We start from the raw sequence: 6190 nt of genomic DNA on the forward strand, positions 1-6190 counted from the left end.
TTTACCTGCTAAAGGGTACAAGGAAAGATTGCTTTTTGAGATGTCGCTTTATCTTTATCCTATCTTTATATTCAATAGACAATCTGGCTGCATATGGAATCTCAAGTGAAAAATTACTTTTCTTAAAAAAAATAGTTTGGCATAGTGTAGCAAGATTAAAAAGAGCATTTTCTTTTATCCAGCACTTCCACTCCTAAGCATAAACCCTACAGACAAATTCTTACATGTATGTGAGAACACCTGTATAAAAGTATGCATAACTTACTGTGTAAGCAAGGCAGTAAATATGACTCATAGAATGCAAGTATAAAGCACTTTTTATTTTGTCTAACATTGTCTCTTTAAAATTTATTGGCCCTGGATAAAAGCTTGGGCAAGCTCATGGCTTTTCTGGTTATTCTTAGAGGCTAGAGAATACTACTGTTACTTTAAATCAGAGAAGAGAGTCCTAGTGCAAAAATTACAATGTTTAGTCCAATACATAAGCAATTTTTCAACCTTCACCCAAACATAATACTTTTCCATCCTCCAGGCCAACCTTCCATTTGGTGGTGGTGGTCTGGGGGGAGGGAAGGGATTGGGGGTAGGGGGTGCATTTGGTTCCTCCAGCTGCCATATCTTCCAAGTGTCTCCTTGGGCAAAATTCAAAATGACTGCAGACCACCACTTTGTCTCAAGAGCCACCTTTGGTTCATGAGAACATGAGAAACATTCATTCATCCTCTGCCCCTATGCAGAAGAGGCCAGGATGATCTAGTGCAGCAGTCACTCTCCTTAGTCATCTGTGCATCCATCCATCCATCCATGCATCCATCCATGCATCCATCCATCCATCCATCCATCCATCCATGCATCCATCCATGCATCCGTCCATGCATCCATCCATCCACCCATCCATCCATCCATCCACCCATTCATCTACCCACTTACCCATCTACCCATCCACTCACCTACCCATGTATTTATTCACCTACCCATTCATCCACCACCAACCCACCCATCCAGCCAGCCAGCCACCCACCCATCCCAGCAACCACCTAACATCCATCCATTCTTCTAGGCATCTGTCTTGTCTTTCCAGCATTTCTTGAGCCAGAGGCAAACAGTAGTTCTAAACTGCAGAGATCACAAAGGACTCTTTTGAGATCTCTCATAAAACTTGAGGTGAGAGACAGGCATCCTCCTTCTGCCACTTAAGGGGATGGTGACACAGTCATCATCACAACATCACTCTTCAAACAAAATCTCCTCCAAAAAGCCTCTTTCTTCCTTCAACTTTTACAAGAAAATGTTTATGTTTTCACATTTAACACAAAGAGGCCACATTTAAATAAACACATTAAGTCTTCAGACCACTTTGATTGCAGTTTTGAACCTCAGATATGACAAATTCTCATATCAATGTATCCCTAATTTCTTTTATAATTTATTTTTTACAAATTATGCCATAATAAAACTTGATAAGTGATTACTCATGTAAAATAGTTCCTTTAACACTTTATAAGTTAATCAAGTGGATAGCCCAATAGATTTTAGTTGTTGCTTAAATAGGGAGTTCTCATGATTTTAGTATTATACAAGTTTAGCTGAGACTACACTCAGAAATAAGTTTAGAAAATAGCACTATAAAAGATGGGGAGTGACCAGTAAAATAACCCATACAGGATGCTATGCTGTAGGAAATTGGATGTTTTCACTGCTTCTGTGGTCTCAAAGTGAGTAAAGGGTTCAAGAATCATGAAGCTGATTCCTTCCATTGTAAAGTCTGTGTATGGCATTTGCTTTGGTATCTGAAGGTTATCATTCCCTCGTGCCTCAACAGAAACATGCAAGTTGACACGCTATTTATATTTTTTGATATCAAAAGATTGGAAACAAACTTTATATCCATAAGTAAGAGACTACATAAATAAGTGATGCTATATCCATGCAAACCAAATATCCAATTATGCTAAATCCGTGAAGCACCATACAACAGTGATAATGAACCAGGGCAATACTTATGAACAGGGATGAGTCTTACAAACAAAATTCTAAGGGGACAATTCCATATATTATATGTATTATAATAATTTTATATACATTAATATGTGCATCATTCTTTCTATATTTTAAAGTGCAAAATAATATTGCTTAGGAATACGTGGATATGTAGCAAAGTATAAGGAAATTTGAGGCATCCTATACAATTAATAATGACAATGATGGCAATATTTGCTTCTAGGAGGTGGGGAGAAGGATAGGACATGGAAAATATATTCAGAGGGTTTCAACTGTCTTGGTAATGTATTATTTTTTGAGTTGAAAGATACTCGGTTTTCCATTGTATTATTCTTTATACCTTGTGATATATCTTTTTTTTTTTTTTTTTGAGACGGAGTCTCACTCTGTAGCCCAGGCTGGAGTGTCGTGGTGCGATCTCGGCTCAATACAAGCTCCGCCTCCCGGGTTCACGCCATTCTCCTGCCTCAGCCTCCCGAGTAGCTGGGACCACAGGCGCCCAACACGACGCCCGGCTAATTTTTTTTGTATTTTTAGTAGAGACGGGGTTTCACCGTGTTAGCCAGGATGGTCTCGAGCTCCTGACGTCGTGATCCGCCCGACTCAGCCTCCCAAAGTGCTGGGATTACAGGCGTGAGCCACCGGCACCTTGTGATATATCTTAACTAACTACTTCAGATTATGTTTGAAGGAAATTACTTTTTTTCCTTCAAAATTTGAAGACTCTGATCCATTCACCAGTTTCCAATGTTGGTGGTAAGTAAGCTAAGGCCATTTTCTGATCTGATTGTTTTAGTGAGATCTATTGCCTTCCCCCCGCTTCCCAACTCTGGGAGCTATTAGAAGCATTGCTTTTTGAAACATTCTTTTTTTAGACACTGCTGGGCCCTTTCAGTATGGAACACAGACTCTCTCTCTCTCTCTCTCTCTCTCTCTCTCTCTCTCTCTCTCTCTCTCTCTCTCTATATATATATATATATATATAGTTGAAGAGATCACTCAAATTTCCTTTCATCATGGGAAATTTGAGTGATCTCTTTAATAATATCCTCCCTCCATTTTCTCTGCTCCTGTTTTCTCTAATTACAGTTATTTGGATGTTGGACTTCCTAGACTAATTCTCTAATTTTTATTTACTTTATTTCCAATTTTTGACGTATTTGTCTTTTTATTCTAAGGGATTTCTTCAAATGTATCCTTCAATCCTCTAGTGAATTTTTAACATTTCTTCTATTACATTTTTAATTTCAAAGGTTAATTTTTCTTAATTTTCTGTCTCTACATTGTCATCCCTTCTTATTCCATGGATACAGCATCTTTTCATATCTCCTAGAACATTAAATGTAACATTCATATTTTTAAGGTCTTTTCTATTCCTTGCATTGTGTCTGTTATGAGTTTTTTCTTTGTCTCCTCCTTTTTTTTCTTCTCTTTCTTCTTGCCCCTTTCCTCCCCTTCTTTTTTTCTTTTCTCCTCCTCCTTCTTCTTTTCCTTCTAGTTTTTGTTTAATTTCCTTTACAGTATAGGTTTTCATCAAATGTCTGCACATGCTTGGCAGACCATTTCTATGGAAGAGAGTGTGCTAAGAAGCTGAATGAAGATTTGTGTTTATCAGTTGAATGGCAGGTTGCACTATAGGGCAGCTGTTCTCAAAGTGTGGTCTGTGAACCCCTGAGAGTCACTGGGATCCTTTCAGGGGTCCATGGTGTCAAAACTATCTTCATAATAATATTGAGTTGCTATTTTCCCTTTGCACTGGGTTGAAAATTGTAGCGATTATGCAAAAGCAATGATGGATATGATGGATAATTTCATGTGCCAAATTGGCACAGGGAGCTCAGGTATTTGGTCAAAAATTATTGTGAATGTTTCTGTGAGGGTGCTTTAGATTAAGATTTAAATCTGTGGACTTGAAAAAATTGTAGTAAAATATACATGATATGAAATCTACTCTCAACAAATTTTTAAGTGTACATTATAATATTGCTAACCGTATGTACATTGCTGTATAGCAGATCTCTAGGACTTCATCTCGAGTGACTGAAACTATGTCTATTAAATAGCAACTCCTATTTCCCCCTCCCCTGACCCCTGGCAACCACCATTTTACTCTCTGCTTCTATGAATTTGACTACATTAAATTACCTCATAAAAGTGGAATCAGGTAGCATTTATCTTACTGTGATGAATGTATTTCATTAAGCATAATCTCCTTAAGTTTCATTCATGTTGTAGCATGTGACAGAATTTCTTTCTTTCTTAAGGGTGAATCTTATCCCACACACACACGTACACACACACACATATTCTTTATCCATTTATCCATTAATGAACCTTTAGGTTACTTCCACCACTTGGCTATTGGAAATAATGCTACAAAGAACAGGGGAATACAAATATCTCTTTGAGGCCCTGTTTTCAGTTATGTTGTATATATGCCCAGAAGTGGGACTGGTGGATCATATGGTAGTTCTATTTTTCACTTTCTGAGGGAACTCCATACTGTTTTCCATAGCGACTATACCATTTTACATTCCCAACAAGAGTGCACAAGAATTCTAATTTCTCCATATTCTAACCAACATTTGTCATTTTCTCTTTTGTTTTTGTTTTTGATAATTGGCCATTCTAGCATGTTGCTATCTAGTATCCTTGAATTTCAACTTAATGAATTTTCTTTACTGTTTCTTGTAAGGCAGGTATAATGGTGAGGCACTCTTTCAGCTTTTGTTTACCTGGAAAAGTATTTCTCCTTATTTATTTATTTATTTATTTATTTATTTATTTTGAGACGGAGTTGCGCTCTGTCACCCAGGCTGCAGTGCAGTGGCACCATCTCGGCTCACTGCAAGCTCCGCCTCCCAGGTTCACACCATTCTCCTGCCTCAGCCTCCTGAATAGCTGGGACTACAGGTGCCCACCACCACGCCTGGCTAATATTTTTTTTTTTTTGTATTTTTAGTAGAGATGGGGTTTCACCATGTTAGCCAGGATGGTCTCGATCTCCTGACGTCGTGATCCACCCACCTCGGCCTCCCAAAGTGCTGGGATTACAGGCGTGAGCCACCGTGTCCAGCCCTCCTTCATTTTTGAAGAAAAGTTTTGCTGGATACAATATTCAGGGTGGACAGGATATTTTTCCTTTTGGCACTTTCACTATATCATCCCATGCACTTCTGAATTACAAGGTTTCTGCTGAGAAATTTGCTGATAGTTTTACGCAGACTCTGTTTTATGAGGCATGTCACTTTTCTTTTGCTGCCTTCATAATTGTCTCTTTGTCTCTGATTTTGAACATTTGGTTATAATGTGTTTGGGTGATAGACCTTTTTGGATTCATCATTTGGAATCTGTTGGGTTTCTTAAATCTGATGTTCAGTTACTTCCCCAGACTTAGGAAGTTTTCAGCCATTATTTCTTAGGATAAGCTTTCTGCCTCTTCCTTTCTCTCTCTATTCTTCTTGTTCTGGAACATTCATAATGTATATATTTTTAATGGTGTTCCATAATTCCCTTAGGCTTTCTTAATTCTTTTTTCTTTTTGTTCTTCTGACTGGATAATTTCAAATGACCTTTGAGTTTGCTTTTTTTTTTTTTTTTTTTTTTTTGCATGATCAATTCTGACATTGAATCCTCTGGTGAATTTTTTATTTCAGTTATTTTATCATGTAGTTCCAAAATATGTAATTCTTTTTTATATTTTCTGTCTTTCTCGATTTTCTATTTTGTTCATGTATCATTTTCCTGAGCTCACTGAGTATCTTTATGATGGTTATTTTGAATTATTTTTCAGGTAATTCACATATCTCTTTCTTTTTTCTTTCTTTCTTTTTTTGAGATGGAGTCTCACTCTGTCACCCAGGCTGGAGTACAGTGGCATGATCTTGGCTCACTGCGACCCTCTTCCTCCTGGGTTCAAGCAATTCTCCTGTCCCAGCCTTCCAAGTAGCTGGGCTTACAGGCTCACGCCACCATGCCCGGCTAATTTTTTGTATTTTTAGTAGAGACGGGGTTTCACCATGTTGGCAAGGCTGGTCTCAAACTCCTGACTTCAGGTGGTCTGCCCACCTTGGCCTCCCAAAGTGCTGGGATTACAGGCGTGAGCCACCACGCCTGGACACATATCTCTTTTCTTTAGGGTCAGTTTTTAAAGATTTACTTTTTTTTTCTCTTTTGGGCCATGCTTCTT

This window comes from Gorilla gorilla, chromosome 4 (genome assembly GCF_029281585.2).
Source record: "Gorilla gorilla gorilla isolate KB3781 chromosome 4, NHGRI_mGorGor1-v2.1_pri, whole genome shotgun sequence".
NCBI classification, from domain to species: Eukaryota; Metazoa; Chordata; class Mammalia; order Primates; family Hominidae; genus Gorilla; species Gorilla gorilla.